The sequence below is a fragment of the Columba livia genome, chromosome 4 (assembly GCF_036013475.1).
Source record: "Columba livia isolate bColLiv1 breed racing homer chromosome 4, bColLiv1.pat.W.v2, whole genome shotgun sequence".
NCBI classification, from domain to species: domain Eukaryota; kingdom Metazoa; phylum Chordata; class Aves; order Columbiformes; family Columbidae; genus Columba; species Columba livia.
Window position 1 is genome coordinate 19,626,833 of NC_088605.1, and position 26,738 is coordinate 19,653,570.

General features: G+C 42.9%; 1 long non-coding RNA gene across 1 annotated transcript; it reads right to left on the reverse strand.

Moving 5' to 3' along the window:
• Positions 1–1,304: 1,304 nt before the first annotated feature.
• LOC110357948 (uncharacterized) lies at positions 1,305–24,269 on the reverse strand. The gene is made up of 4 exons (XR_002411958.2): positions 24,137–24,269; positions 21,483–21,552; positions 19,658–19,768; positions 1,305–4,408 (listed from the first exon to the last, which is right to left on the reverse strand). It is a non-coding gene; the product is annotated as an uncharacterized LOC110357948 (long non-coding RNA).
• Between the last annotated feature and the right edge of the window lie 2,469 nt (positions 24,270–26,738).

Genomic DNA, 26,738 nt, shown 5'->3' on the forward strand with positions numbered 1-26,738 from the left:
CTGGCTGAAGGAAAGAAGCCAGAGAGTCGTGGTCAATGGGGCAGAGTCTAGTTGGAGGCCTGTATCTAGTGGAGTGCCTCAAGGGTCAGTACTGGGGCCTGTATTATTCTATATATTCATCAATGATTTAGACGAGGGAATAGAGTGCACTGTCAGCAAGTTTGCTGATGACACCAAGCTGGGAGAAGTGGCTGACACGCCAGAAGGCTGTGCTGCCATCCAGCGAGACCTGGACAGGCTGGAGAGGTGGGCAGGGAAAAGTTTAATGAAATATAACAAGGGAAAGTGTAGAGTATTGCATCTGGGTAGGAACAACCCCAGGTTCCAGTGTGAGTTGGGGAATGACCTATTAGAGAGCAGTGTATGGGAAAGGGACCTGGGGGTCCTGGTGGACAGCAGGGTGACCATGAGCCAGCACTGTGCCCTTGTGGCCAGGAAGGCCAATGGCATCCTGGGGTGTATTAGAAGGGGGGTGGTTAGTAGATCGAGAGAGGTTCTCCTTCCCCTCTACTCTGCCCTGGTGAGACCACATCTGGAATGTTGTGTCCAGTTCTGGGCCCCTCAGTTCAGGAAGGACAGGGAACTGCTGGAGAGAGTCCAGCACAGAGCCACAAAGATGATTAAGGGAGTGGAGCATCTCCCTTATGAGGAAAGGCTGAGGGAGCTGGGTCTCTTTAGCTTGGAGAAGAGGAGACTGAGGAGTGACCTCATTAATGTTTACAAATATATAAAGTGTGAGTGTCTCGAGGATGGAGCCAGGCTCTTCTCGGTGACAACCAATGGCAGGACAAGGGGTAATGGGTTCAAACTGGAACACAAGAGGTTCCACTTAAATTTGAGAAGAAACTTCTCGGTGAGGGTAACAGAGCACTGGAACAGGCTGCCCAGGGGGGTTGTGGAGTCTCCTACTCTGGAGACATTAAAAACCCACCTGGATACATTCCTGTGTAACCTCATCTGTGTGTTCCTGCTCCTGCAGGGGGATTGGACTAGATGATCTTTTGAGGTCCCTTCCTATCCCTAACATTCTGTGATTCTGTGATTCTGTGATCTTTCTTATAACCCCCCTTTAAGTACTGAAAGGCTGCAATAAGTTCTCCCCAGAGCCTTGTCTTCTTCAGGCTGAACAACCCAAACTCGCTCAGCCTGTACACCCAGCAGAGCTGTTCCAGCCCTCTGATCATTTTTCCGGCCTCCTCTGGCCCATCTCCAACAGGTCCACGTCTCTCTGAGGACTCCAGAGCTGGACACAGGACTCCAGGTGGGGTCTCACCAGAGCAGAGGGGCAGAATCACCTCCCTCAGCCTGCTGGCCGCGCTCCTTTTGATGCTGCCCAGGATTTGGTTGGCTTTCTGGGCTGCAAGCGCACTTTGCTGGCTCATGTCCAATTTTTCATCAACCATAGGTATTATTTGTATGTAACCCACCCTCTGCGAATCAGGTACACACACTGTGTGTGTAAATTAAGACAGAGCAGGAGGACAAAGAGGTAGAAAACCATCTTCTCAAGACATGATACTATTACACTGCCCACTTCGGGCACAGATCTCTATTGTCACTCAGTTCACAGAGGTGTAAATAATATAACGACCCAGGACTTGGTCTGGCTTCTTCTTCTCCCTGCTAGTGCTGACCCCTCCATCAGCGTTGAAACCCAAGCACACTTCACACCCTTCCAGATACCTCTGTGGCTCAGCTGCACCCAACAGAGTCCAAGTGTAATTACATGGAGTATTCGAGCACTTTAACCAACAATTACACTTTGTTTTAAATAACACAACAAACAGTTCAAGACAACACAACAAAATATGTGTGCCTCATTCCTTAACACAATTTCCCTACTGTTAAGATTTGTTTGTGGTTTGGCATCTAAGCACAGTGTCGTGTTCTCTAAAATGGCAGGTGATGCCTCGGTCTTGCCACTGACAACATTTCTGTTTCGGGTGCTTAATTGATGTCTTATGTGGGAAGAAATATAGGCCACATCTAAAAAGAGCAGGAGCTCTCTTTGAATGTAAAGTTATCAAGTTTAATAAATGCTTGTGGTTATCTCCATATATATATATATATATTAAAAAATAAAAACAGTCCAGGAGAGCAGTTAGCTTTAGTATGGAGCTCTAGTTTGATAGACACAGAGTTCATACATTTTACCTGCAAATTATAAATCAAACTTAGCCATTTTCTCCAAATTATGGCCCATTTTACCGTAAATTAGCTGTTCTTCATCTCCAGGCATTCTGTAACTTTAGTGCTCTAGAGGGTACATTTGTCTTGCCTTTGTTCATATTTTTCTGTGGTTTACATTGTCATGGGTGTGATATATCACAGTCCTGCATGTCTTCCCAAGCTTCTCAGCAAACCATTGCTGAAAACCGTGTCTTGTTTGCACAGGCAAATAGCAAATAATGAAAATTAAATGAAGAAGAACTATAATTTAAACCCACTGCTTAAAAGAATCATTAATGGTATTAGAAACTCCATCATTTTCATAGTATTAATAGTTAAAGCTACACAATTTTTGTTGTAGATGAATCAAACAATCTTTTTCCCAGTTCTGCTTCTCATTTGCAGAATTTATCTCCTGTGTTTTCTTGGTCTGGTAGTACGCCAGACTCAGAATGCTCTTGCAGAAACAGCTCCGCTTGTAAGAAAAATAACCCTCTAACAGCCTTCATTTTTGAGGGATGTCACTCATTTTAATCCCAAGGCTGCTCACACTCCCCACAAACATAAGGTTTTAATTTTTATTTATGATAATTATTCAAATGAAAAGTAAGTATTAATGAAAGAGAGGTTATTAATACAAAAGGAACTTTCAATGTTTCTGGCTCTTATGATTTTATCAAAAGTCTGATGAGAGCTGGTGCTTTTCAAAGAGCCCAGGCTCTTGGGTGAGAATAACCAGTTTCTTCTGAAGTAAGAAGATTCAAGGGAATAAATAAAAAATAAGCTGAAATGTGCCTTGAGTGCTCTTGATGGGATCAGAAAGGAAACAAAAGAACCCCAATATGTATTTGTAAGTAATCACTTTTAGTGCCTGCTATCAGGCCTTTTGGCAGCTTCTTCAGCTTTTCTCATCCTTTCTGCCTTATTTACCAGAGAGGGGTAATTGCCTTGCCCAAGGAAACCAAGGTTTCAAACATAACCGAGAAGGGAAATTGCAGGTCTCAGGAGTATCAATCTGCTGGTCTAATTGCAAAACTAACAAGGCATTGTGATTCTTCTCCTACCTGCTGCAGTAACTACTTTTGCACCATCACCTTGCCAGCATCAGAAGAATACAGTATTGTCGTTGAACCTCTGAGGAAAAAAATCATCTCTCAGCCTTCCTCTTCAGCTACCATCTCATTGTCTTTGTCTCTAGATCTGTTATCTTCTTTGCTTTCTTCCTCTATACATTCACTAGATAAACTTATCTGCTTCTAGTGTTTCATCTCCCTTCTCTGCAATTCTGCTTCGTGATCAATCTTTCCCTCAGTATCTTGAGTTCATCTGGCTTTTCACCAGATTACCCTCCACTTCTCTAAGCATTTTCCACATTTCATTACAAAGGCTCCAGGCTTTCTAAAAACACTTTCTTTTTCTTTTTTTTTTTCACATTCAGAATCAGATCCGAGCTACTGTGGCTCTTTGATGCACTACTCAGGTAAACACATGTAGGAGATTTATCCGACAGTTTTCACTTGTAGGAGATTTAATCAACAGTTCTAAAACACAGCTTTCAGGAATCAGTGTCTTTGTCAGTCATTAAAAAAGAAAACAACACATTTTTTCATCCATAGGTAGTCTAATGAATGGATTGCTTCAAATTTTGCTGTTTATTTTTGTCAACATTTGTCTACTGCACTAGCATCATCATTACATCTCTGTCCAGCTCTAAAGAAATATATGATTAAAAAAACAGTGTAAATCCTTAAGATCTGGACAGGCTACATAATTGAAATGTAATGAAAACATGTAGTGCTTGTCCCCCTGAAGGATGATTCAATTTGACTCTCCACAGATGTTTCAGGGTCCCATTTAATCAGGATTTAAATACCTCTGAATGAGGATATAACCTGTCATAGATAAAACATGCACTTTGGTACCTTTGTAATTTGTATCAGCATTATTCTGGCTCATGTTCTTGCTAATCTGATGACAGATAAATACATGTTCAAACCCTCATGCACACATTCTGGAGGAAGCATCCTATGTTTGTGGGGGTTACTATTACTTTCAGCATTTTTCTGTTCCCCTGCTTGTTTTCCTTTCTTTGCTTTTGCCTTTCCTTGTCAGAGGCTGCTTTGGGTCCATTTATATTCCAGCTGCGCCTTCTCAATTTTCTCAGGTTCATTGCTGGTTTCACTGTCCTGTATCAGCTCTTCTACTTCACATGCATGATCTGTCAGCAGGACAATATGATCTGCAGATCAGAAGCAGTTTAGCAGTTATTAATTTACGTTGAATCCTTTTGTGCCCAGTCAGGTCTGTGAAGGACACATCTTAGGCAAACACCGAAGATCTTTAAAGGGATGGTGTTTCTTTTTTCCTCTTCAACAGTTTTGCACCTACAATGTATTGTGTTCCTTCATGTATTATATGCTGCATGTAACATTAAAACTTGAGACAGTCTTTTTCCTTTTTCCTTTCTTTATCTTTTTCTAAGTGACTGAGAAGGCAAATTCAATAGTGTTCTGTTGTATGAGTTTTTTAGGAATAATTTTGGTTTAAAGGCTGGTTTCTCCAAGGCCCTGTGATGTTGCAGCACCTAGCGCTTAGGCACGTTTCTGTCTAGAGAAGTTTGGAGCCTCAGGTAATATGGGACGTTTCCTTGAAGAACAGTTTGTTGGGTGCTTGCTAGCTAGCTATGGCTCAGAAAATGGGCAGGATGGTGGGCAGAGGTGTTTAAGCAGGTCACTGACCCTTAGATATTGCTAGTAAACACCCATTATATAGAAACGCTCGGTTCAGATACACTCTTGTGTGGATGTACTGAGCTTGACACCAAGCTCGGACTTAGTGAAGTCCCCCAGGACCACCAGGCTGTGGACGAGGCTCTGGAAGATGCTGGGAAGGAGTTCAAATCCTATTCTACCACAAGAGCTCGAAGTTCTTTAAGAGCATCTGTAAAATTAATTGTTTTGATCTATGCTGTATTGGAAAAGTTCAGCACTCTTGTCTCTGCCAGCGATAGTAGATAACTTTGTATGGGTTACAAATAAGTTATTTTATGTTCACCAGCAGAATTCATGGCTCTTCTTTCCCTCACCCTAAGAATAAGGAAGACTCGGTAGGATATAGAACACAGCAGTAAAGAAAAAAAGTATAAAATCTCAGAGCCTGTTTCAAGGCTTTGTCATTACAATTGAATATAGAGTTAGTGTAAATGAATTCTGTTTTCCTAGAGGCATCAAACTCCACCTGTCAAGACAGTCTCTCAGGAGAGACTGGAAAGTCTCTCACTGCCCTCCTTCTGCATTATTATTATTTCCTTTAAAGTATCTGCTATTGATGTAGCTAAAAATGCAATATAAGATCAGAGAAAATATTTTGTCAAGTGACTCAGACAGGCACAACTGACGGGTACTAAGGAAACGTGTTCTGCATTTTATGTTCCTCTGAGTGTGTTAGAAATAGATAAGAAATAGTTCATTTTACTAAGAAATACAGGTGGGGAATTCAGACTACTCTCTGTTACTATGAAATTGAAGAGTGACCTAGTACTGTCATCAAATCTGACATATGAGTGGCTTTTCAGACTTGTAAGTTCATTTTTCAACTGGTGGGGTGTATCAAATCCCTGAAAATTGTCTGACCATTGCGGAGACATTTTTTGCTGTGACCACACCAGCCTCCAGCACCAAGACCAGAACTTTGCATATGTGATCAATACTCAACAGACTGTAAGCAAAGGACAAGGTAGAGAATCTGGAAGACAACCAGCCTGATCCTGTGCTTCTTAGTCAATTCAGAAGACATAAAGAAGGGAAGCTCACTGAGACAGAGCACAAAAATTAAATTGAAACAGAACTTGTTGAGAACATTACAGAAAAATAAGTTTCCATTTGAAAATATCTATCTGGAAAAAACAAAAAGTATCAGTTTTGGTATCCAGTTTTTCTGGATTCGTGAGGTAATTTCTCATCACACCCTGACTGCATGCCTTAGAATGGGCAGTGGCACCCAGTGACACTGAGCTGAAGTCTGCATCTTTTACATTCAAGTTGTGCAGACCTTTGGGGCTTCAGCCTCCATCTCTTCTAAGTGAAGTTTGGTGAACATTCTTTTATCTTCCGGGAAGCTTCACAGTTGGTAAAAGCAGTTAAATGTTAATTGGATCAAGGAGCTGAAGCTTGGATTTCTACATCCCAGGTAAAGCCATAGCTAGTGGGATATAGCCTCCCTCTCTTCTCATATTTAGTTATGAAAGTGCAACAGCTTTAACAGAAGAAATTAAGAGATCTGTTTTTATCCTCCAGTTTTGAATCAGATGGAAAGAAATAAAACCCCGCAATTCCTCTATCACAGGAGCCGTTGGAATAGATGAGGTTCTAGAGTGACAGTCTCTTTTCTTTGCCCCTGCTGCTTTATTGTATTGGTGGCAATTTTACTGATGAGATTATGATCCTATGAAATTATTATTTGAGTGAAAGTAGAGCTATACCTTTAATTTACTCATTGCTGCTTGTTTTGCCTCTGAATTTTATACCTTTTCCTTTTTATTATTGGTTTCTGTTTTTTTTCAAAATAATCTCTTTCACTACAAAATGGTTTTTATCTTCATGCTTGTTGGTCAATGAATCAATTTAAAATATAATCTCCTGGTCCTAGTGAGAGGTCATATGTGGATGGTATGTTTATTTATTCACTCTGACAAATGGTGGAGGCACCATACAAACCAGTAGCAAGCAGAACCCCATAGAACTAGATAAGATAAGGGCTGAGGGCTCTGAGTTGTATTCAGCAGTGGGCAGAAACCACAGGCTGAAGTGGGTGCTCTCCCTGGCCCTTGCCTTGTCCCCCAGAGGCAGTTTGTAAGAACAAATGAAAATTATGAAACAGCTTCTGAATCACAATTTTAAACCAAGTGTACTGAAATGAATGAAAATGGATTTCAATTAATTTGTGTATGCCAAGCATATCTATGGTACTTTCTTTAGCCACCTGTTCTACGTCTGCCCTCTTTTGCAAGTCACATTCCTAAAACCTCCAACAGAGCATGAGGGGGAGTTTTGAGAGTGTGTACTAGCAATGTGGTGTGGTTAGCCGTATGCAGAGATAAGAAGCCAAAAACATTTAGACCTCTGCTCTTTCTGGTTTTGCCAGAAATATTTTCTCCATGAAGGGTTTTCTCCATCATGGACTTAAAGTTTTGTATCTTCACCAAAAGGGTTGGCAAGCACTGGAACAGTCTGCCCAAGGAAGTGGTGGAGCCACCATCCCTGGAGGTGTTTAAAAGACGTGTGGAGGTGGCACGTAGGGACCTGGTTTAGTGGTGGACTTGGCAGTGTTAGGTTTATGGTTGTACTCGATGATCTAAAGGTCTTTTCCAACCTAAATGCTTCTGGGATTCTATATCAACATACTTGCTGAGTAAGAAGCATCTTTGTGTTACAGAAATAGGTACATTTAAAGGCTGGAATGAAAAAAAAAATAACAATGTGTTCACCACTGACGGTGGAGTCCAAAAGGATCATACTGTTTAAGCAACTTTAGGGCTAGAAGATGCAGAGACACCCGTGGTGGAACTTTAAATGTAATGAGGAGCCTAATTCCCATCCAGACTTTAAGACATCTGTCCTTTCTGCAATAAAATAAGCAATGACACTGTCATCTAATGGAGTGTACTGAGTAATGTGGACCCTTGTTGTTTCTGTGTTTGAGTAGGGTGGCAGCCAATTTACATAGACAAAGAAGGAGACTTTGGTGGAACGTTGCTAATTTTTAGGACCCTCCCGTGAGCTCGTTGTGCTCAGTCATAGTTGTTCTCAGTCCTAGACTGTTCTCAGTCTGTTTCTAAAATAAAGAGAAAAAAAAATCCACACAATAAGAAAAAGAAGTAAAAATCTCTTGGAGGTTGTCCTCTTGGACATTTTGCTGATGGAGAGTGTACCCTGCACTCTCCAGCCCTCCAATTCTACACTGTTCACAGGTTCCTCTAACAGCACAATGTCATTTTTCTCATCTTTAGTGGCTGGGCAGATTCTGACACACCAGGAAAATGTATCTATTTCAATTTGGTATTTAACAAGGTGCACAGATGGTGTTAAAAAGCAGGTAGGAGTGGTTAATCACCTGTGAATTTTCGGCATTTTTCTGCTGTCCATAGAGGACTTTAGAAGTGCATTTACTGCATGGGTTTCTTCACGATGATTTGCATTTTCATGGTTGTTTTCAATCAATCACCCCAGAGAGGTTTGCAAATCTTCTCATTCCAAAGCAGTGAAGACCTGCCCATGTCCACATCCATAGCGCAACAAATGATTTGGGACCTGAATCATGTGGTATTCAGTGCTCACGTTCAGGCATATCCATACCTCATCACACCCTCAATTGTTTCATTTTACTGACACCATCTGTTTCTTGTGCCTAAACCGATTTGTACTCCATTTCAAGAGTTGTCCCCTATGCTCAGCTTTCTGACCCTGTAAATCGTTCTCCTGTACAGTCTGTAACAAATACTTTCCTGGAATCTGGATGAATTATGTCAACGATTTCATCTTTATCAATTCAGCAATGCATTGAAATGACCCTAATACATTTGTCATACATGATCTTCTTTGAACAGAACCATGCAGCATTCCCTTTACTAAATCACATCTCTAACTGAATTGTAATCTTCTCCTTATAAATGTTTCCATTATCTTGCTCACTACTACAGTCAGTCTTACAAGTCTGCATTTTGTTGGGTCTTCCCAGTGTCTCTATTTGACAGCTACTGAAGCCGCTCAACAGTGAAGTGCATTTCAGGTAAATATCATTGATGTGCTCCTTAAAAGAATAAGGAAAAAATTAAAACGCAGTAAAAAATACTCTTGGTATTCAATAGTAGTTTTACAAATTCACTGAAATAAATGAAGAATAAAGGAGAATTTCTTTATTGCTGGCAGTTAGTGGCATTGATGGATCAAGGCATAGCCATTCTTAGTATGGCCAAACAATTTCACTGTATAGAATTTTATATGGCTACAGCTAAAATTCAATGAACTGACTCAGAAGGTTCAGGATAAACTATAACAGTAAGTTAAGCCCTCAAATCGATTTGGTATTTTAAAAGGACAGAGAGCAGCACAATGTCATCTTCCTTCACAGATGTAACTTTAACTGAAACTGTAAATCCAAAGCAGAGTATTGGGGGATAAGGGTATATAATGTGTGATTTAAGACCCATCCTGGAAATCAGTGAGGATTTGAGTACACCAACTCTAAAACATAATCGGAGCGTTATAAGAGTCCATCCAGAAAGTTAGGAGGATATTTTTTTAAAGAATAAAGATAAATTTCATATCTTAAAGAGGCTATTTTTGAAGAGTGCTGGGCAAGATGAGAAAAGAAAATGACTGTGAAAGAAGCAGCACAGCAGCAGAGGCATAGATAACCACTCATCCTACTATCCTCTCAAGATACGAGCTGGGGATGATTTCCATCAACGACTTCCAAATATAACATTATTCAGCTTTCATTTGTTGTCAATCTAATTTGAATGCAAGTTATTCAGAGCGCATGGCTGTTTTGCCTTTGTATTTGCCTGTAAAGCGCCGCACGCTCCAAGCCAGGAAAAAAGGCAGAATTCATGGATTAGAAGAGATAACGTCCTCATTGAAAGTTCTGTGTGCAAATGCTTGTTTTCTAATCACCTTTGTCAAACCTGCCCCTGCTACACCACACAGAGCAATTAATCTTCAAAGTAAGAAGAACTGCAGCTTATTTTATACTAACCCTGGGACAGAATCTCCACTTATGAGGAACTGGAGAAACTCCTGCCAATTTATATTAGCTTCCATGGAAAAAACACCTGAACTCCCAAGATTTGGCTTTGCTTATGACCTGAAGTTCACAGAGCTCTTAGTATTGAACAAACTCCATGTTTGAGGTGAAATCCTGAATACACACTGAAGCGAAATAGAGTTTTTTCATTGACATTGGAAAGGCCAAGGTTTCAATCCTTCCTTTTGAGACAGGAGTTAAAGAAGTTTATGCATGCTATGGCATGGCTACATCAGAATTGCGTGCTGTAGAGGTTGTCCACAAATAACACAACAAATACTGTCCCTTGGGCTGCAAGTTCAGAGATAGTCACTGTGACCTAAAATAGTAACTTGTTATGTGCCAACAAGTCCATCTTCTTTCTCTTAACTCTAAATAAAAGCACAAAAGTTTAACTGAATAGAAAATTAGAACCTGAGAATGTGCATCTACCTGCCTTTTATTAGCCTACTGAGTAATTTCTCTCTTTCAGCTTCGGCTTTTGCCCCCTCTTTACAATAAATCTACTCTAAATTTCCCTATTTTTGTTGCATTGGCTCTTTTTCTTCCTTTTCATATTTTATTTTTTATCTCTTTATGCCCTTTGGCTCTGGATGGGCTGTTTTTCTCTCTGACTTCATTTTGTGCCCTTGTCTTTGAGCAGCTTTCCACGCTCTCCACCCTAGGGCCTGACTGAAGGCCTAGTTCACCATTACAAAAGTCCAGGTCAGAGAGGCTTTCCTCTCCTGAATACCCAGATCTGTCACTGGACCATCCATGGCCCCCTTCTCGGTCTCAAATGAGGCCAGAGTTAGGACTGCTGTCTTTGCTGTAACTCTGACAGTTACTTTTGGGCTTGAGGTCCATTTGCAGTTTGATCAGAAGCCATTGCTGATTATTATAAATGAAGCACTTGCAAGGCACTAGAGCACATCCTACCCGAGCCTCCAGTAATGTCAGCCAAGGGTAAAATCAGGCCACGAGAGTAACTACTAGCAGCACACTCACCCCAGGGTGTAGGCAGAGACTGTGTGTGACAGGCACGGATCTGCCGGTGTGCTCTTGGACCACCGCTTTTCCCAAGAGAACTCCAAGCTGTACACGAGACCTGGGTCCAGCAAATCAATCCACGGCTCTCACAGAGAGTTCACCCCATTCCCTGCAAGGGTCAGACAGGTATCTGAGGCAGGACTTTGAAAAATGCCAGCTAATGATGGAAAGCACAAGAATCGACCAAACAAGACGAATACCTACCAGATTAAGCTAGGGAATTTAAAGTTATAGGCTTGAGCTAAGCCAAATGCATTGAATATCCAGCTGAATATCCAACAGTTTAACATATGAAGACAATACTGTTTCCATCTCAACAACCAAAAAAAATGAAAATGGAGAAAAAAAAATAAATAAGGCTATTACTTGGCCAAAAGCCAGAGAATGGTTCTTGCTGTCATACAAGAGGATGTACATACTGGTGGTGTGTTATATTCTTGCTTTGTTCACAGTGGCAAGAGGTGTGTCTGGGCACATGGTGCAAAGCGTGACAAGTGTGAGAGCACAGAGCAGGTGTTGTGTTAAGAGGGTTAATTTAGCAGAAGTTAAGCTCCCTTGTGTTCCAGCTTGTCCTCAGTGCTTGCACTGAGGGCTGGGGCCAGCTGAGCTAAACCCCTGAGCGATGCCCAATCACACCAGATGACCTCAGGCTGGCACTGAAAGTCTGATTGTGCTCAACAGCCAGTCCAGTATAATGTTGAATTCACTTGACTACAGATACACCAATAGTGCAGGGCTGGGTCATGACCATTGAACTTATGTGCTTGCACAGATTCACAAATAGTATAACATACATACTGTAAGTATGAGCACATCCAATGAGAAATTCTCATGACTAGATTCACAAATAATGAGGTTTATGAAAGCAACAGGTACAAGTTTTAGACTGACATTGATAAAATACACAGTCTTGCAAAAATAGGTATTGGTACCATGTATATATAAATTCTAAGATGACCATATAGTGCTACTAACATGATTACAAATACAAGCTTGAAGTCTAAGTGTCCTGGGGGAAACACTTGGAATAACCAAGTGCACAAATCTTACCCAAAAGTATCCTTTTGGGTGGAGAAGATAGGTTCAGCCCATTGACTGATCGCAGAAATTATCATGGTGTTTCCTTGGCTTCTCAGTGACGGTACCTTCCCTAACGTTTCCCTACTGTTAGGATTTTTATATTATTTTCTAAGTTTAGGTAGAGCTTGAGTGACACTAGTCATACATTTCTTTGTTATTGATTGGTGTAAAGACTCTTGCTTTGATTTTTAAGGTAAAGAGACTGCACTTGCTCAAAGGGAGATAGGGGTGTGAGGGAGACGTATATCTTTTGAGATGGAGGTGTGTTTTGGTATTATAATAAGATTATAATGAGCAAAGTTCATCCACAGAGCAAATTTCAACACATCTGTTGGCTCAAAACTAGCATTCTGGATGGAATTGAACGTTCATCTTTTTTTTTAATTGACAGCAGCCATACCATCTGGTTCCTGTGCCTGCCTTATACACAGGGCCTGGCTGCGGTACCTCCACACCGCTCCACTCCCCCATATTTCTTAGTGCCAGCACACTGGGCTTCCCCATGCACTAACATCCAAGAATGCAGGCCAGGCTGGGGGGCAGAACCATGCAGAAGAGATTTCTTACCTGTCACACAGCTGCCTTCTATGCTGAAGATGCGGATATAACTTTATTCTCAATAAGTGTATCCTCGATAATTAGTTTCAATAATTTGCTCCCTCAGTAATTACTCCACAGCAGGTCAGTTAGTGGTGATGGTGTGCAGATGCAGAAAGAACGGCTCAGTGGGGAGCGTCTCTTGCCAAGCAGCACAAGGGATGAAGGACAGGCACAGAACAGAGGGAGAGGGCTGGCGAGGGTGGATTGTCACTGTAGTCCTGTCAAAGTCTGCAAGGCAGCCGAGCTGAGGCTGACAGGTAGAGGAATCAGCACTGAACAACTTACAAAGGGCACAGGGGCAACTTGGACAACACCAAGCTGGGCTGAAAGTGTGTTCCGGCTGCAGAGTCAAAGCACTAGGCCATTACCTGCCAGCAAGCAAGTCTGGGTGCAGGCACCGAACACCTCCCCAGGCAGCAGGAGAGAGCAGTACAGGAAAACTGAGGAGGGGCAGATTCTCAGGAGAGCGATGAAGAGCAAACTGCTCAGCTCCCAGCCCAGGCAGAGGGTTCCTGGCACAGAAGAGCAAGCTGCACACTGTGCAAACTACACAAAAAAACAGTGGTGTTATGTGATCCTGTGCGCAAGCAAAAAATGGCAGGATTTTGTAACTTTTCAGGGGTCTGACTCATTAATTTTGGGCTTCAGGTGAGCAGCAGTAGTATAGGCAGTTCTGTAAAATGTTTTCTGCTCAAGCATCCATTTGACATATAACGTACTTTTACTGAATTTTACAATAACTAAGCATATTAGCAAATTATACTGGAAAAAGTGATTTATAGTAAAAGGAGGGAAACCTTCATGGATTAGAGCAGTCCACAGGATTGCATTTACCCTATGGCCTATCTACATAAGAAGCAAAGAGCTGTCCCATGGCAGCTACACCAGACACGTTTCCCCACAGCCATCTCGTTGCCAGCAGGGCTGTGTAGCTGCATCTGTGACCTGGACCACGTGTACCACGCCGGCAGGAGGTGACGTGGGAGTGAACTCCCCGCCTTGCATTGCCTGGTGGGTTCATGCATGCCACTGCAGCTACCATTTTTCTTTTTTGTTAAGGGAGGGATTTAAATAGCTCCCAAGTTTTACACTGGTATAATGTTAGGACAAAAGCAGTTAGTAACCAGTGGGGAAAAAAACACTGCCACAAAAAATAAATAGAAATGAGGTAATCTGTTACAGTATTGGGGCATTTCAGCCCTCAGGGGTTATTCATGTAAATGAATCTTGTGCTTATTCTGTCAGGGAGCACAAATTAATAGCACATGAAGAAATAAGAACCAACAGTCTTAAAATCCCAGATGAAATCAAAGCACACAAATCAGATCCCATTATAGATTTCAGGGCCATGGTCTCAATCAGAGAGAATTTTGCTTCCGTAAATAAAGTTGTTAAAGGTGACCCCATATTAGGGTGAGAGTTTCACACTTAGCTCCCAAAATGTCTGAGGTGTTTGAAGCACAGTTTTTCTTTTGGATTTTGACCATCACCATATAAAACTGAAAGCTGTGCAAGTACAATTTATCTGGAGAGCACGTAAGGTTTGCTTGATCCCAGAGCTCTACTGGCACAGAGACTTACTGAAGTGTGCTTTCAGAAAACATAGTTGACTGTTCAGTGTTACCATCATGAGAGTTAGCATTGTTTCCCACAAAAACTAACAGCACCTCTGCTTAGTGATGACCGTAAACAATGTGTAAAATTGAACTATGAGAGAGAAGAATCCCCATAGTTCGATTCCTGGATGTGTGTGAATGTCCAAACACTGAAAAAATACCAAAATTTAGACTAGTACAGAAGGAAAAGAAGAAAAAAGAAAGAAAAAAAAAAAAGTTTCAAGGTTATAAAAAGCCATCATAATAAAGAGAAAACACTTTTCATATCAACACTATTGGGAATCCAGATACATGGGATTTACCGCCTGCCTTGTCATCTGCTCATCAGAATCACAGCATTGGGGTTTTTTTGTCTCCTCTCTAAACACTGAGTTTCCACTAGCTCAACCTTCCGAACTGTTTAGAGGTGATATGACAGCAAGGTGATGAAAAGAAGGGAGATTTTTCCTTGGTCACTTGAACCTTGGATTTGGAGATCTAAACTACCTGGAATCACCTAACCTACTTCTAATGAGAGTGGGTTACAACGTTTAGTCCAAATCAGAATGGCTTTCAGTCTATGGAAGGCATGCTTTGCATCTCACAGGGGATGCACAGTTCCATGGCAGCAGAATTCAAACTCAGCATATATCTACACCAGCCAGATTGGTACCCAGGTAGGTACCTTACCCTCCTTATCTGTCTTTAGTGGTCTTCGTTCAGAAAAGAGCATCACTTCAGCCTTTCTACAGCTTGTTATGTTGTTTACAATCCTACCCAGGCTGCTGTTTAAAAAGCTTTTTTCCTCTTCCCAGTGTGAAGGTACAACATGCTGTTACTGTTTACAGCAAAGAGGCTGGCGTGGCTGTGCAGGCTGAGGAGGAACATACATGCACTAGCATATTTGTATCTTCATAGAAACTTGAATAGATACCATTTTTAAACAGTTTTGCTATCAAAATAGGTCATTTTGTAAAGAAAAAAGAAAAAAGCTTTAAATGAATTTGTGGAAAATATAATGAAAGAAATAACTTAAAATGTTACTTGCTGTTAATAATTTCTTAAGAACTTGCCTAATTTTAGCAATCTCTTGGAGGAACATAATACTACCCAGTCTATTTGGAGGTAGTATATTCTTTTCAGAAAAACAAAACAACCCAGCAACCTCCAGATAAATGCACATAGAAAGCCTGAAAATGCCACTCCGTATAAATAATTTTCAATTTCACTTGTACCTGTGCAACTCTGTCTGTGAGCCATTTTACGAACATGTGGTCCAAAGTCTAAGGAACAGCCAGACTTGCAAACTTCAAAATCCATCACTGAGACTTGGGGCAGGTGGGCTGCTCTCTGAAGTCATTAAATTACATGTAAATATTTAAAGCCTGTATGGTGGGTTTTGTCCTGCCTTAGAACTCACCCCGCCTACTTCCAGCATATGTGTCTGGATTAAAATATGTTGCCCCCTCTTGGTAGGATAAAAAAACTTGTCAATAAATGCATCAAAAGGACTTTGGTATCTATCATAAAATCATAGAATAATTGAGGCTAAAGGGACCTCTGGAGGTCATTTGGTCCAACACCTTGCTCAAAGCACGGCAAATGTCACAGGCCAGGGTATTGAGGCTCTGTGCAGTCTAGTTCTGAGTATCTCCAAGGATGGAGATCCCACAGCTTCCCTGGGCAACGTGGTGCAGCATTTGACCATAGAAGAATTTTTTTTCTTATATCTAACCAGAATGTCCCTTACAGCAACTTGTATTTGTTCCCTCTTGTCCTTTGCTGTGCAATACTTAAACTTAGAAGAAAAACTATTCTCTGTTCCATCTAACTCTACACGAAACTATTCATACTACAAGGCAGGGAGAATAAAGATGTTTTCTGGCTATTACAGTTTCTTTTGCAGGCTGTCCTAAATTAAATTATACAGTCAATTCTCCATTATCAGAAGGTAATGGCTGAATTCAATGTTTTTTGTTGATGCATCACATTTGTGTTCAGATACGGGATTTCCCTTGCCTCAAGGCTGCCTTTACGAAGATTAACATGTCTGCATTTCTATGGTAGAAGTAGATTTTTCATGTTTATGAGAAATATGAAGAACTAATGTTATTCACTCACTCTTATACTTTGTCCTTAAAATGTATGTGGCAGGCCTGTAACCACTGAAGTTGGTAGTTAATAGTTACAAATGTTTTTATATTAGGGAACATATAGGTAGACTATGTGGAAGGAAGATTGCCGTGCATCCTTAATCTAGACTGGTTTGCTTAATTTTTGTTTAACTGAGTTAAAAAGAGACCCTGACTTATAATATTTGATTTAAAAATTAAGAATTGTATTCATCGTATTGATTTTTATACCAGTAGGTAAACAGTAAATTAGGTGGTCAGCTCTGTAATACATCTAGAAGATCAGGAAATATGATTATCTATCAAAGGTTAAGGTTAAGAAATGAGGTAGAGTGAGACTAATGCCAAAATTCACACTCTGCACTTGCATTGGACCTTGGTCTTGGATACCTATGTTCTACTTAAGGCTGCAATCCCCTTTGCCCTACGTGACACTGTAAGTTTTGCAGGTAAAGTTTGCTGCACAACTGCATTTATGCTTGTGCATGTGGTCAGAAACACCTTTCCATTTGGACTGAACAACTCCATATCTATCTCACGATTATGTCTGTTCAAAAATTTCCAGATGTCCAGATGCCTCTATTTAAGCCCCTAGACTTGAGCCACCTTGTCTCAGAGCACAATTGATATGTCTACAGTGATCACAACCACTTTACTTTAAAAGCAGTCCTGGAGGAGAAGCTACTGAACATAAGAATGATCTCTGCTCCACCTAAAAGCCCCCAAACACTGATGAGCAGTTTGTAATGGGCTGATGCAGGGTGCAGCTCTTCAGCAAGTCATTTTACCTTTGACAGGTCCCCAGATGTGTACAGTTCCTCACGTTCATGGAGGTGCAAGCTACGCTGCATAACCCTGCGTTCATTGCAGGACATAAGCAAGTGCCCACAAAGTACTCTGGAGCAGTGGTAGCACTCATCCAGCTCATCCCACCAAAACTCGCACATAGGGTTCATCAGCCATCCAGCTCCAGGACAGGCTTGGGCTGTGACACTCCACCTCCTGATAACAGGTATCTGCATACTGCAGGGAGGCCAGGGTTAAATGCTTAAATCTTGAGAGGGGAGATCCCCACATAGTGGTTTGTGGGTGGCCACCACAATTTCTAATCTCTTCTGGGGTGCCTGTCTGTACCCACAAGCTGTGCAAGGGGTTGGGGGCAGCCCCCAGGCTGTTTGGCTGGATGTCCAAGGGGCACACTGGCATCCCCCTGACATACCCATCAGCTTAGACCTAAGTGACTTGATTGTGGACATATGGACTGGCGACAGGGCAGAAAATGTAATGTAGGTCTTCAGCATCCTGTCCTGAGGCCTAATCTTATAGATACTATGTCCTAACTGCCTTACCACCCGCAGTTTCTTGTGCCAAAATTGCTGAGCTCCAGGTAACCTTCACAGCTTCAGCGCAGAAGAATTTGTCCTGTACTCACTAGAGGGAGCCCATGTGGTCCCAGCAGTGCTAAAGAAGAAAGAAACTGATTTAAAGGCAGAGACCAGCAGTATTGCTTTTTTCCCAGCTTGATTGAAGTCACGAGTAATCTTAGTCTTTTTTTCTCTTTTCTAGATCTGGAATTTTTATACAAACTGCAGTTGGGGAAGGGAGCCTTCTGGAGCACTGTCTGAGGAGAACCTTGCATTTTATGAAGACTACATATGAAATACTAATGTGGTCAACTGAGCTTTGATCCAAACATTGTTGACTGAGGTCGAAGAGCATAAAAATGGTAGCTGCCTAAGTGTTCCCTTAAATATCACCCTGATCAGGAGCACGCTGCAACGTTAACGTGTTCAGACACTCTTCTGCACCTGGAGACTGGGGGCCTAAATCCCATTTACAGAGTGGTGCAATGAGGAGGTGACCTCCTCCTCCCAGGCTCCTATGTCTTGCTGGCTAGAGAGGAAGAGTTCAGGTCACTGATGGAGACATGGATTCACCACACAAAGCCACTAAGATAGGCCTCAACCAGTGGTACAGTGGTGCAGTGCACATTTTAAAGGACCACACAAGAGGTGATGTGGCATTTTTTTTTTTGTTATCATCTTTGTTGCACTGTACACTGCTGCTATAACTTCTTCTGCCATCTAAGGAAGCAAACCCAGAGCTGCTCCAATGCAGGTAGATGGGCAAGAGTTGGGGACCCATGGACTGAGGCATCCTATTAACTAGAAGGAGGGGCAGGGTCTAGGTACCCTGACACGGATCACAGCACAGGTGGCTTGAGCATCATGTGATCCCAGAGGGCAAGGTGTGCCCCTGCCGCATGGCTCAAACATGCAAGAATGTGACAAATTGGAGGTTCTTCGAGGGCCTGAGCTTACCATCACTGTGTAAGCCTACCAGTGGTGCCATTAGCCCTGCAATTCACTCATTTACTCAGGCTCTTGCTATGCTTCCCTTTCCTGTTTGAAGAGGCTTGTTTAATTTTGCTAACAACTCTGAATGAAGATAAGACCTGTGTGTGTAATAACAGACTAAAATTAAACTTCAAACAAATTATCTGTTAGGATTTAGGAAAATCTTATCTGGGGATGAATTAATCCTTGCTGCTTGTTTTGGGGCTTTAGCAGGCCGCCGGGGATTCAAAAGAGAACACTTTGTCAGTCTGGCACACACATAGCAACTGGAGCAATGTGCATAATTCTCTGGATATGCTTAAAAAAAAAAAAAAAAAAAAGAAAAAAGAAAGAAAATTAAAAGAAAACAAACCCAAAAAGACACCTCAACATCTGAAGAGTAGCCTGAACTGATTGCAAAGCAAATGCAGGTGCTGTACATCATCAGCAGTCACTGTCAAAGCCCTGGTCTCCTTGTGACTTAGTGTCTCTGCTTCCTTCATCACTGCTTATCAGGACAATTCTGTAAGCGGCCTCTTAAGCCCTAGTGCTCCACGCTGTGTGGTTTGGAAACCAGCCATTGCACCTTCCTGGTGACATGAGGTTTCTTTGAGAAGAAGATGCTGCTCAATCCAGCCTATTAATCAAATTAACAGAGAGGAGGCAAGAAGCTCCTGTGGGGTTTACTTTGCTGAAAACTGTTCATGTGGCTCAGAGCGGTGATGGGAATGGGAGTAGTGGTGGGGATGGCAGAGACTGGGCAAAGTCAGCCCCACCTCATGATGGTTTGAAGGATTTAGTTCCAGGAATGATTTCAGCCTAACACTTTAGTTCTGCTTCTCTGACATGCAAGTAGTACCTGTGACAGACAATAAAGACAAGGACGGGAAGACCTATGGAAACATCTTCTTACCTTCTTACCACAGAGATACCTCAATTTTCCATCAGCAAGAGATTCCTGGTCGAGGTCTTCTATCTTTTTCTCTTCCATCCATTTTTGTTTCAGCTTGGCTGCCCACACCAGCTGTAAGGCAAAAGAGCAATAGGAAGAGAGAACAAGACAGAAAAGGAGCTTTAACAGCCAAGAAGAGATAAATGAGTGTTCTTTGGAAGCACAGACTAGACTGATAGTCAGGAAAATCACATGGAAAATCTCCAATGTTTACTAAGTTTTGTAGTTTTCTTAAGCATATTTTTCTTTCAGTTCTGGGAGCATAGAGGTTCAGAGTAAAAAAGCCCTCACAAGACTACACAAGAATGCAGGAAGAGAAACTACCTGAAAACATTGCCTCACATTTTCACTATCCTCAATCACACAATGGGATAATATGCAAGTCTTAGGTGGAAATATTGGGTGCCTGAACTCTGCAGAGGTTTCCACTAAATCCATAAAAACTAAGGAGTAATAGAATAGGCTAAACCTGCATCCTGAAACCCCAGAAGACTGAATGCACCCACTGTGGTTGTCCGGAACATTTGACAAAGAGGCATACCTTGCCTGAGGGAAATGAACACAGTCAGAAGCTCAGAACTCAGCAGGAAACATGTACAAATAAAGAGCAAAACATCTTTTCTGCCTCTTTGATAGTTAGTTTAGGTCCCTTCCCACCCAGGCAGATAATAGCTCTTTGACCACTCTGCCTCCCTATCCACTCTTTCCTCCTTGCAATTTGCAGCAGTGCTCCTTTGGTCTGTTTCCCATTTCAAGGGCTCTAAGTCACTGCTTGGCCTACTGTAATGATGCCATTTATTAGGAATTTAAACAGATGAGCACTCACTGAAGTCCAGCTCTGCTCCCCTCCCCAGCCAGCACCATCTCTCACTGCAGAGGTACAGGTCTGCATCTTTGCTCTGTCCTCTCTCTGACCGTGGATTGCACCAAGGAGAGGAGCTGAGAGGGCTCAGTTCAGTGTGCGGTCTTCCTGGTCAGAAACCAGCTCTCTCTCTCTGGAACAGGGCTCTTTCCACTCCCTGAGCTGCTCATGACCCTATGTTGCTTATCATAAATCTCAGGTGTCAGAGGAATTGAGGACAGGTGGATTATGCAAGGAAAGATCTTTAAAACGATCTTCTGTGTTTCATCACCAAGGGAGTCAGCAGCAAGAAGGAGGACCCCTTCTGTACTTTTGAAGCTTCTGGCAAGGACACCAAATTTACAGCCACTGAAGCACGGTGCAGTGCACAGTGCAATGGTGTCCAGCCCAGTAAACCCATGTGCAGTGCAGAGACTGGAGGATCTACCAGCCCAGAAGCGCTGTGTTGGTGCAGCACTTTGCCTCAGCCACCCACCCCTGTTGGATGCACGAACCTCCCTGCCCGCCTGTTCCTCCGGGTCCCCAGAGATGCCACAATCACATGGATCAAACATAGTGTTTCTCTTGTCTACCTAGTCATCTACTAAGAAGTAAACCAAACACAACTCACAACAGCTGAAGTAATTCTTTCATGCTGTTTCTTGAAAGGCATCTAAGAACCTGCTGGTAATCACTACCTGCACAGTCTTTCTCAGTATGCAGCCAAGCAAGAGGAGGCAGAAATCCCTAGAGACATATGGTCTTTTTCCAGTCCAGCCTTTAACTGGGCAGAGAGGTCACTATGGAGCAATCTCTAGTCCATGCAAAAGGAGTATGTTGTCTTGGCAGCACTTCAAATGTCTACTGACCTGAAGAGGGACAGTTTAGACACAGGAGGTTGTTTGGTGTGCTGAACACACGGCAAAATAGCTCCTTTTTTTTTACCTTCTGTGTGGGTTGACTCTGGCTGGACTCGAGCTGCCCCCTAAAGCTGCTCTGTCATTCCACTCCTCAGCTGGACAGGGGAGAGAAAAATATAACAAAAGTTTCATGGGTTGAGGTAAGAACAGGAAGATCACTCAGTAATTACCATCACAGGCAAACCAGACTCGACGTGAGACAATTAGTTTAACAGTATTAGCAATCAAAATCAAAGTAGAGTAATGAGAAATAAAAAATACATCTTAAAACACCTCTCCCCCGACCCCTCCCTTCTTCCGGGGCTCAACTCCACTCTGAATTTCTCTACATCCCCCACCCCTGAACAGTGAAGACGGACAGGGAATGGGGGCTGTGGTCAGTTCATCACATGTCTCTGTCGCTCCTTCCTCCTCAGGGGGAGGACTGCCTACACTCTTCCACTGCTCCAGCATGGGGTCCCTTCCACAGGAGACAGTTCTCCACAAACTTCTCCAGCATGGGTCCATCCCATGGGCTACAGTTCTTCATGAACTGCTTCAGCATGGGTCCCTTCCCCAGCGTTGCAGTCCTTCAGGAACAGACTGCTCCAGCCTGGGTCCCCCATGGGGTCACAAGTCCTGCTAGAAAACCTGCTCCAGCCTGGGCTCCTCTGTCCATGGGGACACAGGTCCTGCCAGGAGCCTGCTCCAGCACTGGATTACCACGGGGTCACAGCATGGGTCGTCCACAGGCTGCAGGTGGATCTCTGCTCCACAGTGGACCTCCATGGGCTGCAGGGTTACAGCTGGCCTCACCATGGGCTGCACCACGGGCTGCAGGGGAATCTCTGTTCCAATTCCTGGAGCACCTCCTGCCCATCCTGCTTCACTGACTTTGGTGTCTGCAGAGTTGCTTCTCTCCCATATTCTCACTCTCCTCCTCTGGCTTCTCTTGTTCCACAACAGGTTTTTCCACCCCTCTTCTTAAATATGTGATTGCAGAGGTGCTACCACCGTCGCTGATGGCTTGGCCTTGGCCAGCGGTAGGTCCATCTTGGAGCCGGCTGGCACTGGCCCTATCAGATGTGGGGGAAGCTTCTGGCAGCTTCTCACAGAAGCCACCCCTGTAGCCCCCCTGCTACCAATATCTTGCCATGCAAAGCCAATACACCTTTCTTGAATTTCCATCTGTATCTCCTGTATAGCTCTTGACAATAAATGTTGTATGTTTTATTGTAATAGATATTACCAGCAAAAGGCAAATACATTTTCAAAGGATTGAATTTGTTGCCATGGGAGGCAATGCAAATAATTTGAGGTTAAATACAAAGAGACAAAAGAAAGCTCTGTTGTTAAAGTAAATACAATCTCATTGCTTCGCATTCTGTTTTAGAAGGTTCATGAATATCCTTGTTTTCTGTAACCTTGCATGTTATTGAAAAAGATCTCTCATTTGTTCCTACTCTTTGCTATTTCCTTAGATATTCTATTTCCTTGCATCTGCAGAAACTGAGCTGTTTTTCGTGTACTTGACAAAGCATCAACATCTGCATGTGAAAGATTTCAGAGAAGAAACAGTAAAAAAAAAAAGATAGAAACCTTTCCTTATCATTTTTCCTTTGGTTTTTGTACACTGGTGTAATAGAATGTATCCAACAATGGAGTTTTTCTGAAAATATGTTTAAACTGAGCAAATTCAGATTTGATTTGTTGACACTAGAGAACAAACTCAGTGAAAGAAGTAGTCTGTCCTGCCCAGAAGCTGCCTCAGACTGAAGCTATATACTCCTCACAGGATTATATTTGTATCTTCATAGAGGAACCAGTTGGAAGACTGGTCTTGATTTGAAAACATGAAACAAAAGTATGGAAATATGCAGGTGTGATGATGCCTAATGAAGGCAGCATCCGTAACTGGAGGGTCACCAGCCGGCACACTGAGGTGGCACATTCAAGTACCGACTCAGAGTACAAGAAGTACCTGCTCATGCTGGAAGAAGGGAGTGCTGAAGGCTGGCATGAGCATCCAGGCGGTCTTTCTGCCCTCCCACACAAACCAGTTTGTAACTCTGTGCTGTGCCTTGGTTTCTTCACGACAAAAACCATCAGTTTTTACCAAATAAGGGAAGGGAAGGCCCAAACCTCATCCTTATGAATCGGAGCAAACTTCCTCCCAGTTTCTCTTGCTGAATTGTTCATGTAAACCAGGTGCTTCTGGCTGAAAGTTGCTTTGTACAGGATAAGCTGCAGGAGCAGTTGCCGCACACTGTGCCCTCTCTGGGCGGGAGGAGCTGCTCCCTGAGGAGCTCCCATCCCCACCTTCTGTTGCTCAGAGGTGTTCAAAGCCGCTGCTTATAACACGCTGTCCTTTGACCCGCACACCCTCAGAGGCTGCCTCTGCCCAACAACCACGTCATTTCCAAGGAATTTCCAAGGTTGGTATCTATTCCTATTTCCAAGTGTAGGCTGTGGGGAGCCCCAGGACTGGGATACCAGACTCTGTCTCCCCTCAGGACAGGGGAGAATTAAGCTTTTCTACCACTCAAGCTCTTCCAAATAAGAGGGAGTGCAATAAGCATTCTCCTTAGCCCAGCCACGGCGAGACCCTGGGAACAACTCATTACCTACTTCAGGTCAGAGGGAACAGAACACCATTTTGTCATCATCATTATGACTCTAGATGATATTTACAATGTTTACCTCAATCTCACAAGTATTCATGGATAGCTGGTCTTCTTGATCTGAAAGGGAAGATCCTGAGCTACCTGTCAGTGTAGACAAGTGAAAGGGAGGTACAGCAGGCGAGAAACCCATGGATGAGCCTGAGTTGTTTCTAGTGAAGACAAACTTAATGTCTTGGGATGTCATTGGGAGTAGTAGGAGTGACTCACTCTCTTCCCTAAATTATACCACTGCGTGGGACATACATCAGACATTAGCAAGCTCCCAGTTATTCCAGAAGTTAGTACGCTGTGCCAACTCATTACTTCCTAAATAGCTTCAGTGTCAGTGCTAAGCAGTGACTTAACTGACTGCTGACATTCACTACAAGGTCACTAAGCCAAGTCTATACTTAGGAACACTTTGGTGCTGCAAATGACATGGAAATTATTTAATCTAGACACATTTTGATGAGGATAAGAGGAACAGAGAATTAAATATTCTTGGAATGGCTGGATTTTCTATACAGGTGGTCATAAGCAGCGTATTTCTTTGCTCTACTTCCATAGGGAGGACTTGAACATAAGGAAAAAACTTAACAAAAGGAAAAACTGTTTCACTATGAGGGTGACCGAGCACTGGCACAGGTTGCTCAGGGAGCTTGTGCAGCCTCCCTCCTTGGAGATACTCAAAAGCCGTCTGGACATGGCCCTGAGCAATTGACTCCAGGCTACTCTGCTTGAGCAGGTGGTTGGGCCAGATGACCTCCAGAGGTCCCTTCCCACCTCAGTTATTCTATGACTGCGACTTTTTCTGTTTTGGCTCAGGTCATGATCTGACAGCCTTTCCGATACCTGAGTGCCTTGTCTTTGCCGATCCTTCCTATCACAGGCCTGACCAACACGGACAGAATAGAAAAGAAGGTAGAAAACACAATTAATACTCACCTCACTAAAGAAAACCTGGAGAAGAAGTCTCAGAGAAGCAAACACTAAAGACAACACCAATAAGGAATGTAATAACCGCTAAAAAAGTTAACATTCCTGCATTTTTTCCTAAGGAATCTAGCATGCCTCAACTGATGACTGCAGGAAATGTGCAGCATTTCTCACTGCGGAGAGCTTTTCTTGACTTGCACATCTCTTTTTACAGTCCGCATATTGCAAGCAGATTCTTCCCTCCCAGAATCTTCCCAAAAGGCCCAGTGCCCACACTTAGATGACAAAGACATATGTACAGCTCTACCTAGCAGCCTGGAGCTTTCAGCATCTCCATGAGCTCCCAAATTCAAAGGTTAATTCTCACCCCCTACTCTTACAGCTGTTAGCACATCAGCAAGCAACCTGCTGCCAATTAGATCCCCCTCCTACCCGTTGTTACTAAATCTCTGCCTATCCTAGAGCTCCAGGCATTTTAGAAATAATTTCTGCAACCCCTGTACCAAGCAACATCAGAGAGGCTACCAGTACAATGTTCAAAGTCCTGGTCACATTTACCAAAACTATTCCAGAGTAGAACAGGACGCAGAAGTCAATGATTTTTTAAAATAGGTGTTTTAGTTCATTACTTCCATGGATAGTTTAGAATTTTCCCCCACACCTTCAATGGGGAAGAAAAAGTGTGTCCCCAGCTGCCTCATCCCCAGCTACAAGAACCTCTTTGTTCTTCCCTGCCCACCACACCAAAGGGTCACCATTTGCACCAGTTGGCCCCCACCGGTAGTCCATATCAAAAGGCCAGTTATCCTCACCTGACCCACAGATGTCAATATGAATCTCCCTACAACAATAAGGATACATATCTGAGCTGTCATTTAAGGGGAAATAGCATATGGTTCTTTACATCTGATGATTCAAACATAATAACCTCCCAGCAATTAGAAAGACAGAGGCAAGTAAATTGGGGGCAAAGAAAGAAAACTGAAAGGAGATGAACGGTCTTGATCCATGTCTGAGAAAAGTAAAGGAACAAATCACTATTTGTTACTAGCAGGGTGGTGCGGGATTGGGAAGTACACCTGCACACATGTATGCGCTGCTTCAAGCCGAGGGTTGCAAGAAGGCATTAATGTGCCAGTTAGTCTCATCTTTCACTTTATTCTCTTGGCTTAGGTCAGGTACGTCCTTAATGCACATTGGGATAAATCCTGTGGGAGCTGTGGAGCTCCCGCAGGGCTTCAGGAAGCCGGCCCAAGCACCTCGGCTGCTGGGACCACTGCACCTGCACCGCTGTACAGCATTGACTGGGATTCACATGGACACGAGCACAGCCCTCTCCACACCATTGACACCCAGGATTTCCTTATAATCTTCCAGCCCAAAAAGCAGTGAACACTGTTTGGTTGTTTGTTTTTTCTCCTACCTGCATCCATTTTCAGCCAGCAGCATGCTCCAAGCTCATCCAGCCTGTGTTGTGATGGGGAAGGAGAGCTGCCCAGGCTCTCACAGTTCCAGTCATGTGGGATTTTATAGGACAAACTCCAAATATGAGGCTTTACTTTTTAAAATTTGTAAAAATCATGTTGTAGTTATTCCTAAGATAGAGGCAGATGCAATAAGTGGGTGGGGAGTAGCTGCAGTACTCTGTATGTACTCACTTCATTAAATCTTAATTATAACCATTTCAAGGTGCAACCCCAGCA